The following is an 11531-nucleotide window of genomic DNA, read 5'->3' on the forward strand; positions in this document are numbered from 1 at the left end:
ACTGCTATTTTAACCAAGGAGCCAGGACGTCTGAGGGAGTCGCCTTTGTTTTGAATAGGCGCCCTTTAGCGGATAGAAAAGTTATATAATGCACCTTTAAAAATTTTGCCTATTACTTTATGAAATATTTAAGTGTACCATGATTTATTTGTATACTATCACAGGACTAGCCTCGCAACTAGAAATCCATTGTAAGAAGCATTATATAATGCAACAATCCCCATCCACCTTTTCCTGGTTCCAAAAGTATTTGGAACCGAGGAAAAGAAAGAGTACCATAAACCACATTTGTAGTCAGTTCAGCAGTAAGGGATATATACACTCATGATGGGGGAGGAAAGAGAGTGAGCAAGAGGTAGATTTGAAGAAAGACATTACAAAAGAGGAAATGTCAGAGGAATATCACTGGAAAAAGAAGGGTTATGATCAGGCAAGAGCTTTACGACCTGTGTTAATATTAGTAAAACTTTCCGGTGCTGGAAAGACCCAAGCAGGAAGGCCTGAAAACGGACACCGAGGTTGTGTTGTTTCTGCTCCATACGGTAAGTGAGTAACATTGGTTTTGCTATGTTTCACACAACCAAGATATGCTGTTGATGTAATGTTAGCTATAGTAACAGGACCGTTTTGAGTCTCATTGTTTGTCTGGAGCTAGTGTGCCGCTTGCAGCTAGCAATCAAGTCTTTCTTATACTCTTGTGTACTGTATGTAAATGTTTTGCCTTTGCTTTATTTTTCACTGAGCATTATTTTGCTCCACTTCATGTGTGATAAAGAGACATTAATTGCTGCATTGCGTGGTTGATTCCTTTTCATGTGTTTATTTAACCAAAGTGCAACAGTGACGGGAGTTCATTGCTCTGACCTCATGCATTTTAAGGGGAGAGCAATAAAGGTAAGGGTGTGTTTGTTTTGGTTCATTTCAATATATCAACAGTGTTTCATCACCTACTGAACCTTTAACAGCGCTAATGAGGGAAAGAACTACAATCCAATGGAGCATTGCAAATGACAGTTGAATTAAAAATGACAGAAATACAATACTATTGATTTAAAGATATTGATTGGGTATGTGTGTATGCATATACTGTATATACACATGTATTTTGAGAGCAAAGAGAGACTAACCCCACCACATCATTTGCAGTGTTTCAGGGGAGTGAACCTAGAGTTCTTATAGTTCTTTTGACCGTTGGACATTTCTTTGCAGAATCATCAGTAATGATTTTACCTGGAAGTCCACTTTTAAATAATAAGTTGAAATAATGTGGACTAACGGTTTCAATGAAAACCTTGTAGCTTACAATAGCTCTGCCTTAGAGGTTTATGCTATTGTTAAAAATCAATTCCCCTACGGAGAAAATGAATGGGAAATTTACTGCTGCCTGAGTTGCTGCCTTTGTAGAGCATTCCAAATCAGTCACATATAAAGTTTCATTTCACCTAGCCTGTGCAGGGCAGTTCACTAGTTTTTGGAATAGAGCTTCAGAAAGCGACAAAATCTCTTCTCTGGGTGTGTATGTGTATGTGTGTGTGTTTTTGGTACTGGTAAACCCAGTGCCGTTTCTAGGCATAGGCAAACTAGGCGGTCGCCTAGGGCGCCAACAGCTGGGGGGCGCCAATGAGCCCCCGCCCCAACAAGATTTTTTAGTTATTTCATATATATTTAATTATTAATATTTCGTACTTTTGCTATTTCAAGGCATTATGATTAGTTGCGATTATTGGAGTGAAGTCGCCATGGTGATAGTGGCGCTGCTGTAATAAAATGAGATCATGTAGAGGGCGGCAGGGAACGTCGTCATCCGTGGCGTTGTAACGCTTGTGTCCGAGTGAAAAAAATGTAACTGGAGTGGATGCAAACACGGAGGCGATTAACATCAAACAGATCGCACTTTATTCCCGCTGAACTCTCATCACAAACTCCCTTTCCGTCCACAGCATTACTTAATAAAACAAAATAACTGACTGTTAGCAACAGAAAACAGAAAATAATCCCCACACTGGGAGCACAAGACTCAGTGCGCACATACACAAAATGCAGACTTCGTTTGCAGGGAGCGCGCGCAACTCTTAAAGGGGCCACACTATATTTCTACTCGTTACAGCGTGCTTTAGTTTAATCATCATGGAAAGGTCAAAGCGATCAGGGAGGAGGAAGAGGAAATATAAATAAAGAAAGTGAAATATACAGGTATGTTAGCCTACTTATTGGTTACTTGTTCTACTAAGCTGGCCGCTCTATCATAAGGTTGAGCAAAACATTACACTGAATATTAGTACTGAACGGACCACACGCCATGCTCATTTCAGTTGCAGAACATTATAGCAGTTAATTTGAATATATATATATATATATATATATATATATATATATATATATATATATATATATATATATTTTACATCAGAGATAGCTATTTAGTGTAAATTGATCAAGTAGGCTAATACTGTCATAACCATGGGCGTCACTAGGCCCTTTTTTATGAACTTATGAATCTCGCCTAGGGTGCCAGGAAGGCTAGAAACGGCCCTGGGTAAACCCTATGCTATGAAGACAAAATGTCCTCACAAGGATGGCAAAATCATAAATTGGTGTCTTTGTGGGGACATTTTTTGGTCCCCATGAGGAAAACAGTTCTAAATCATACTAAGTGATGTTTTTAAAAAAATGTATAAATGCAGTTTTCTGTGATGAGTAAGTTTAAGGGGATATAATATACAGTTTGCACAGTATAAAAATCATTATGTCTATGGAATGTCCCCATAAAACATGAAAACGTGTGTGTGTGTTTAGAGCAGGTAAAGGTGCCCTTTCCCGACACCCTCCACTCTAAACTGCTTCGATTTGCTCTGAGAGATTTTCTGAGGGGAGTCTGACAGGCTTCATGCTCTGAGCGTTAGCCAAGCAGAGATGAGCACTGCTACAAAAATCAATGAAGCTCTTCAAAACCTACAGTACAACAAAAACATTACTCTGCAATTAGATCTGTAGACTTGAGCACCCAAACACTACACTTAGTACAGTTCAGATATTTTATATTGTAAAATCAATATGGTATATATACAGTAACACTGGCATAATAAACAATGGTATGCTATTTCCCTGCTATAAACAGCAGCATCTGTGGTGGGTGGAGTCTCAGATGGAAAATATCATGGTATTCATAATAGGTTATAGGTTATGACAACACAAAATATACAAATATCTTTTCATTCCGGTTTATGCATCCCGAATCATATTCCATGATGGTCTGTGGTGTTCAATGTGTCTATTGTATTGTTTCGTGCATGTTTTTATGCATTTTTGTTTATTACTTGTAAAGCATTATATAAAATAACGTATTATTATTAAACCATGTTTTCATAGACTTTTAAAAATCTAAATTTTTATTTAAAATTGTTTGGAAAAAAGGCCCTCCAGTCTTAAATTAATATAATGCCATGTATGCATGCAAATATTTGAATACAATTAAATGCATAATAAATTAAATAAAAGAATTATCAAAATGCTATTTAAAATAGTATTTCCAACTACCTATAAAATATTGTATACCATGTTTCATGTTATATACAATATACTATGGTATTTTCATTGTACTACAAAGAATACCACAGACTTATTATGATTTAATAAAATGGTGCATTACTGTTTGTGAAACAGGAACTTCAAGTGCTGATAACATTCTACACAGAACCATTTATCACTGAACTGATATGCCTTCACTGAGACTGTGAATAACAATGATATTGGATCAAAAGTGATCATTAATCAAGACAAGACCTTAAGTGAGTTCATCAGCCTGAAGTGTCTATAAGACTAGGTCTTCTGTTCTCACGGATTCATCCCACCTATTCAAGCGCTCACACAAGGACTTCTTTTCTCTCCCCTACACACACAAATGCTTCGGCCTCTCGACATGTGCAGGTCTGTGCCAGATTCTTCTGCAGCCGACAGCCTTAATGGGGTCAGTTGACCTCTGCTCTCACTTCTCACCAGGGCCAGGCAGAAGGGGAATGCCTTTCTCCATTCTGAAAGACACACAAACTCCCATACATACTCTCATTTTACACCACCTTGACCCTGACCCTTGCAGCATCTTCTCAAGAAGAGCAGAGAAAAGAGCCCTGCTCAGCTGCAGAGCCACAAGCTCTCGAAAAAGGTGAGGAGGTCGCAGGAGGTCACAGGTGGGCAAGACCAAAGCCTTCTCGCCAACTGGAATTGCACCAAGCTTTACCCAGGAAATATCACTAGTCTCGATTTTGCTAAAGGTGCTAGATTTAAAAGTCTAATGAACTAGAGAAGATAGGAGATGAAAAGCAATGGAACGAGAAAAATGGCAGACAATGGAGGAAATGGGGAGGAAGGGGAATTACAGAACAGGAAAAAGAATTGACGAAAAGGATAGGAAAAAAGGAAAGGAATATAAAGAAAAGGAAGAGGAAATGAGAAACATGCAAAGGAAATGTGAAAATAACAGGACAAGAAAAGGAGGAGGAGAGGAAAGAGAAAACATAAAAGGAAAATTACAGAACATGAAAGATGAAAGGGGCAAGACAATGGAGATGGAAAGGAAAGAATCAGGAAGGGAAAGGGACAGGAAATGAGGGGGGGAAGAAAATGACATGAAATGGAAAGGGGGAAACAACATGGAAAGAGGAAATGGAAAGAGGAAAAGGAGAGGAGAGGAGAGGAGAGGAGAGGAGAGGAGAGGAGAGGAGAGGAGAGGAGAGGAGAGGAGAGGAGAGGAGAGGAGAGGAGAGGAGAGGAGAGGAGAGGAGAGGAGAGGAGAGGAGAGGAGAGGAGAGGAGAGGGAAAACAGAAAAGAAAAAAAATACAGAACATGAAAAGGGAAAGATGAAAAGGGCAAGACAATGGACATGGAAAGGAAATAATGTGGAAGGGAGAGGAAATGAGGGGGGAAGGAGAGAAGAGGGGAAAAGAAAATTATGAAACATTAAAAGGAAAGGGGGAAACAACATGACAGGAAAAAGGAGAGGAAGAAGTAAATGGCAAAAGAAAAAAGAAAGAGGAAAATAACATGACATGAAAAACATGTTAGAAGGATAAAAAGGAAGGAAAGGGAAAGACAAAAATCAGAAAGTGTGAAGCTGGGATGTAAATGACAGAACAAGAATAAAGAAGACTGATGAATGTTACTTTCCCAGTAGAAATGGAATCGAAGGCAAAGCCTGTGGAGAAGATTGAAAAATACTGACACTCACAGAGCTGGTCAGATGCTGATTTTTATCCGTGCGACTCTTCTGCTATGATCTGTTTACAAGAGCGGCACAGACAGACTCAGAGTTCATATCTATCAGTCGCAGTGTCACATCCCTGCAGAGAACGAGTCAAACAGCACCGCACAATGCTCACATGCACAGAGAAGAGAGGAAGAAAAACACCTCACGTCCTCACATTTACTCCCGTCACTGTTGAACTTTGGTTAAGCGAACACATGAAAAGGAAATCATTTCAGCTGACACTTCTTTATGCAACGCAACATGCAAGAGGGACAAACAGAATAAAGCGGGGCTGGGTTGAGTCCTGAATACTTGTTTTTATTATTTTCAATGGCCCTGCCGTTCCTCTCCATCCTTGACCCCTTTTCTTGGCTGCCTCCGTTATCTGAAATAATGTCAGGCCATCCTTAGAATCTATTCATCAGTGCAGAAAGAAACTGCCGCTGACATTGATAAAAAATACCATCTGTGCCTCGCAGGGAGGAGACAGAGAGGTACGGCTCACCCCTCCTCCTCCTCGTTGCTCTTCATCAATGCAATTTAAATTGAAGAGCTCAGTGGTAATTAAATTCAAGCTGGGGTTACGGTGGGGGCCGAAGACATGGATTTGACACAACAGAGAATGCGCAGAGAGGACGCCACACAGAGGGTCAAGGTTCACGAAAGGCAGCCTCAGCCAGCCAGTTCCCATTCATTCATACAACCTGTCTGCCTATATGCCACACAAAAGCCTTCTGACATTTAAAGAAATGAATAAAAACAACAGAGATAGGGAAAGAAAGATGGAAAAAAATCAATTATTCCAGATTTTTTTTTATTCCCTCCACAAACTGACCTTTTCTCTCTAACATTCTCTGCCAGTTGTTTGTTGGACAGACTTCAAAACTGCCAATAGTGTTTAACTCATAGCCGGCCCTATCAAGGGCCCTCATGTCCGAGAGCAAGAGAGAAGGAAAGAGGAAAAGTCGATAACGATTTGGGGGATCCAATTTTGTGAAATTGTTTGTCAGCACAAACACAAGGCACATGACTAGCAGCAGGTCATGAGGATTTCGGTGGCGGGGCGGGGGGAGGCGGTCCTGGGCCCCCTCGCTTCTGGTTAAAGCCAGCTTTACTCATTCATCTGTTCCCCCCTCGAACGGCCGATGCCGCCTTCTCCTCCCTCCGCTAATCCGGTTACCGCATTCACAGGCAGTACCCTCTCTCTTTTCATTACAGCAGATCAAAGATTGAAAAGCGATTCCTCAATCTGTCTGAGGATGAGATCCAAATTGGATCGGGCTAAAGTGGACATGGCAGCAGAGGAGAAAATGGGAAAGGAAGATGATGCGACTCATTTTTACCCTTTAAAGCTGATGGCATCAGGAAAAGCATTATTCATAGTATGAATAGGTTGGTGGCGAGTTTGTGGGTAAATGCCACACGCCATGATTGACAAGAGGACTTCAGGGGTCTGAGGTCGCTTCCTCAGAGCACTGAGATGGTTCCGTTCAGTCCGATTCTTAAATCTACTTCTATCTACTCAGATATGTAAATCTGATTTACAAAAAAACAAAAACAACAAAAAACAAGTCATTAAGGTCAGTAAGATTTTTATACATTTTAAAGGGGTGGTAAAACACATTCTTTCGAAGGCTTGATTGTGTTTTTGGGGTGCACTGTAACATGTTCATGCTTCGTTTTTAAAAAATGGCATTATTTTTCATGTATTTTACCTCTATTCTACACTGCTCTGTCTCTCAAGCAAAACGGCATAGACAGTAAAAGAAATGGACAGAGCTATCTCATTGACTTCAACGGCGGAAAAATGAGGCCAATCAGAGGCACTCATTTCCTGATGGCTGAGCGAACTGCGCAGGCTCAGACTGAGCTTGAGGACGTAGATGTGACGTAAGCAACCTGTCTGACAGTTGTAGGTCTTCTAGTAGTTGTGGAAAGTGAAATCTGAGTCACGTTGTTTAAATATTTTCTCCCGTTGCTTTTGGGTCACTATTGACTTCTCCCCATTCTTCCCCCTTGACTTTATCGGACTTTATGTCTCCACGTTCCCCCGACTGTCTCATAGACAGTAAAAGATTGTTCTGAGCGTCTCCTCCTGTTTATACGGTAATTTCTCAATTGTCCGACAGAGTCGCGTTGGTTGACACAACTGTTAGCCTATTTTTACAAAAACAGCTTCTACGGGGCGATAGTGTAAGATACAAGGTAATGGAGCCTTTTATGCATTGTCGTGTTTCTTTATAAATAAACAATGGACAAATGGCTTTAAACGCCTCAGATGTAAAGTTATTCACTGTCAAAGTGACTCAAAAATGAATGGGATGCTAACAGCAGGTGATGGTTTGGTTAGCAATGGCCGCCCCTAAGGGTGGAACGCTTTCCGAGTGCTTGATTACCCCCTTGAAAAACGGTCTGATGGTTTTCGTGTTCTATGAAGCCGGTCCCTCAAACATACGCAATGGGCTCAGATTGGTTAGCTGGTCTAGCTGTGTTCTGATTCGCTAACCGCCTAATTCACGTGTTTGTAGATCTGAAAAGCTTCGAACATTCTCTGCAAGACCAAAGAAAATTGTTTGTTTTCTCGCAAGAACAAGAACAAAGTTCGTTCTTGCCAGTACATTCCATACTTCACAGGTGCCGATCATCTGTGTTTCTCCGCGTTAACCACGCCCAATTTAAAAATGACGTCAGTTTGTTCTCGCAGCCCTGGTTTGGAGTTCTCGCAGCTTGTTCTCGACACATCGCCTGAGCAGAACTTTTTTTCTTGCGGGTGTCCGAGAACTATTGTATGATTGGTCATACATTTAAAGTAGGTGTGGTTAATGCGGAGAAACGCAGATGATCGGCACCTGTGGAGTATGGAATGTACTGGCAAGAACGAACTTTGTTCTTGTTCTTGTAACCTCGAAAAAACAAACAATTTTCTTTGTTCTTGCAGAGTATGTTCCAAGCTTTAAGTTATCACGAGCCCGCTGGATTTACAACACAAGATCATCCACTTCACCTGATATATGTTATGTGACTACGTGAGGGAACAGGGTAGAAAATTATTGTGCTAGTTGATTGCTAAAGTTATCACGGGCTGTGGGCGTCTGAGCCGCCTTTATATTTTTACACACGGACGGAGATGGGGCATGCTGGATTTACAACCTTAAGATCATCCACTTCTCCTGAATGATAAATGAGATTTTTCTTATTATGTAATGTATTTTGAAGTGTATTAAACCTAAAATAAACATTAAAAGACTAGATTTACATTTTTAAATTTGGCAGTTGATCACTGAACGTTCTAATCATATATCTGATCGTACGCTGCAGGGACCAGCGTGTGATCGTACATGTCAAAGGGTTAACAAATTGGTTTGCAGAGGCAAACAGCGTTGTCATATGTATACTTCCTTGCTACAACGTACAATTTACAATACTTTTACAGGAAAAGACAGATGAAAAATAAATCATACTTACAGGTTATGGCCCGTAAACAGCTTCTGTTTTTAAAGTGGGAACTGCTCCATCTTTCAGGAGAAGGCGTTGTGCGAAACCTGCATTGAACTTGCGATGATTGTGAGCTTTCCTACGTGCAAATGTGCTGCAAGATTTACATGTTAACCGTTGATCCCTAACTCCCTCGTCCCTAGGAAGGCTGAACAAAGTGGACATTCAATCCAGATGAAAATAACAGCGTTTCCTCAGCATTGCAAAATGGCCTCGCCCCCCATATTTACTATTTTCGAAGGAGGGGTTTATGTAAATATTGAACCCGCTGATGTCAGCAAGTCTGGAGGAAAAGGCTCTAGTTCTCTACCGGCCGTTTGTTGTAGTCCTTAGAAATTGATTTCTTTAAGAGAAAATATCTCCCTTTGCTTTGAACTTTGAACAATGTAACTTTGGAGATGTTGTTTATGCTCAAACATTAACATTACACAAGTTACCGCCCCTTTAAATTGTAATTTATTCTTGTGATGGCAACTGAATTTTCAGCAGCTTCTATGTTGTATGATCCTTCAGAAAATCCTTTTAATATGCTGATTTGGAGCTCAAGAAACCACTCTTATCAATGTTGTAAACAGGCGTGCTGTGTTATATTATTATATATTTTTTCCCTTCATTCTTTGATGAATAGAAAGTTCAAAAGAACAGCACTTATTAGAAATATAAATTATTTGACATTATACAATGCATTTACCGTCACATTTGATCAATTTAATGCACCCTTGCCGAATAAACTATTTGTTTGCCGAAAATTTTTAATTCTCTCATCATTCACTCATTTACCCTCATGTTGTTCCAAACATAGGCTGTATGAGTTTCTTTCTTCTGTTGAACACACAATAAGATATTTTAAAGAATGTTAGTAAACAATTGATGACACCTATTGACTTCCATAGTATATTTTTTTCCTACTGTAAAGGTCAATGGCTACTGTCAACTGTTACCAACATTCTTTAAAATATCTTATTTTGTGTTCAACAGAAGGAAGAAACGCATACAGGTTTGGAACAAATTCAGGTAATGTAATGTAATGTCAAAAAAAAGATTTATTGATAATTTTTTGGTACACTATCCCTTTAATAATAATAAATAAATAAACTAACTGACACTCTTACAGACCCAAAACTTTTTGCAAAACACAGCAAAATAAACTTTAAAAAGCATCACACTATTTAAATATGTTGTCATTAAAAGTCACTGTTCAAACCCTTAAAGATGCACTATGTGACAATTTTTCAATAATGTATGCAAAAACCACTAGGCCAGTGTTATATATTTTGTTAGATTAGGTACTTGCAATATCGCAAATGTGTCCAACTATTTGTAAATCGTGAGAATTGCAATATTAACCAAGGAACCGTGGGACGTGTGACGTTGCCTGTCAAGTGTGTCATATCTGCATTACCCCCGATTTCCGGTTTTATTTTGCAGAAGCTTTACTCTTAGCAGTGTGAACAGCAGTCACCGAGCGAACGCACAGAGTAACGTCATGACATTTTTTACGGTCTATAGGTGTTTCTCAATGTCAAGGATGCTTCCTTGGAAGGACTGATCCTTCCAAGTCACTTCCTTCAGAGGCTAGGCGAGGGTCCTCATTAGGATTCGAAGAACACGCAAATGGAACAGGCTAGCAAGTGCACGTCATTGCGTCATTACGTCAGTGAAAAGGTCCGTTGGCCATCAATAACATTATGTTAAACGTTATTTGTATATATTTTTATATCAATACAGTAGTAATTTGTACTGGCATTTAAACGTTAAACTTTACGTATCTTTACTACGGTTATAACAAATGTTTGGTAACGTAAATAAAAGCATTGTGGCAATCAGCGAGGTGAGGGTCCGTGAGAGCGGGCTGATGGAGTGATAATGAGCGGCAGCTGATCGCCGCCACACCGGTCTCGGCTCACGGCAAAGTGATTGGAGTATAAATGGTGGAGCGTGGAAGACGAGAGAGGACTAGGCCTGGAGTTTATGTTATGGTTTGTTTATGTTTTATTATGTGTGTGCGGGCAGTCGCCCGTGAGGGTTTTCCCCGTGTTACTTTCGTTTTGTTTATTATTTATAATAAAGTTGTTGAACGTTCGCCGGTTCCCGCCTCCTTCCTTCCCATCTACAAACTCCGATACAAGCATATTTGCCCCGTTCACGCTCCGACTCCGGGAACGTCAGAAGATAGCGAAGCTGCGCGCATAGGATTGTGGGTGATTTGAGAACGCGAAGTGCGCGAAGGCTACTCATATGCATCCTTTTCTGTATATGACATATTTTTCGAACGAAGGACTCAGTCCTTGGTTGAAATTCGAGGATCCTCGACATTGGAACAGTCCTTCGTCGGATGTCGATGACGTGGCATCCTTAGAATTCTGGCTTCCGAGGATCCTTCCTTGACATTGAGAAACGCCTTATGTTTTCAACGCACAACGTATCTAATATGATAAACAGTAGCGAAAAGCGGAAATGGCGCCGGAGACTGTGGCATAATAAAAGTCCATAATAAAAGCTGCTCACGAGGCGTGTGTTGCGTTCATTTTATTAACAATCGCTCCAGTGTCCTTACTCAGCTCCTACAACACTCGGCCCTGCTGCTTCATACTACAGTAACGTTAATAATGACATCCATTAACATGATTTCTGCCCAAGCCCTATCCTGATTCTTTTCCACTGGCTATGGCGAAGACCACATGTCCAGAGATTATGCGCTCAAACTACGCCTTTGTTTTGAATAGGCGACCTCTAGTGGACGGAAAAGTTATATAGTGCATCTTTAAAGAAATAGTTTAACCAAAAATGTCC

Source organism: Pseudorasbora parva, chromosome 3, assembly GCF_024679245.1.
Source record: "Pseudorasbora parva isolate DD20220531a chromosome 3, ASM2467924v1, whole genome shotgun sequence".
Lineage (NCBI taxonomy): Eukaryota > Metazoa > Chordata > Actinopteri > Cypriniformes > Gobionidae > Pseudorasbora > Pseudorasbora parva.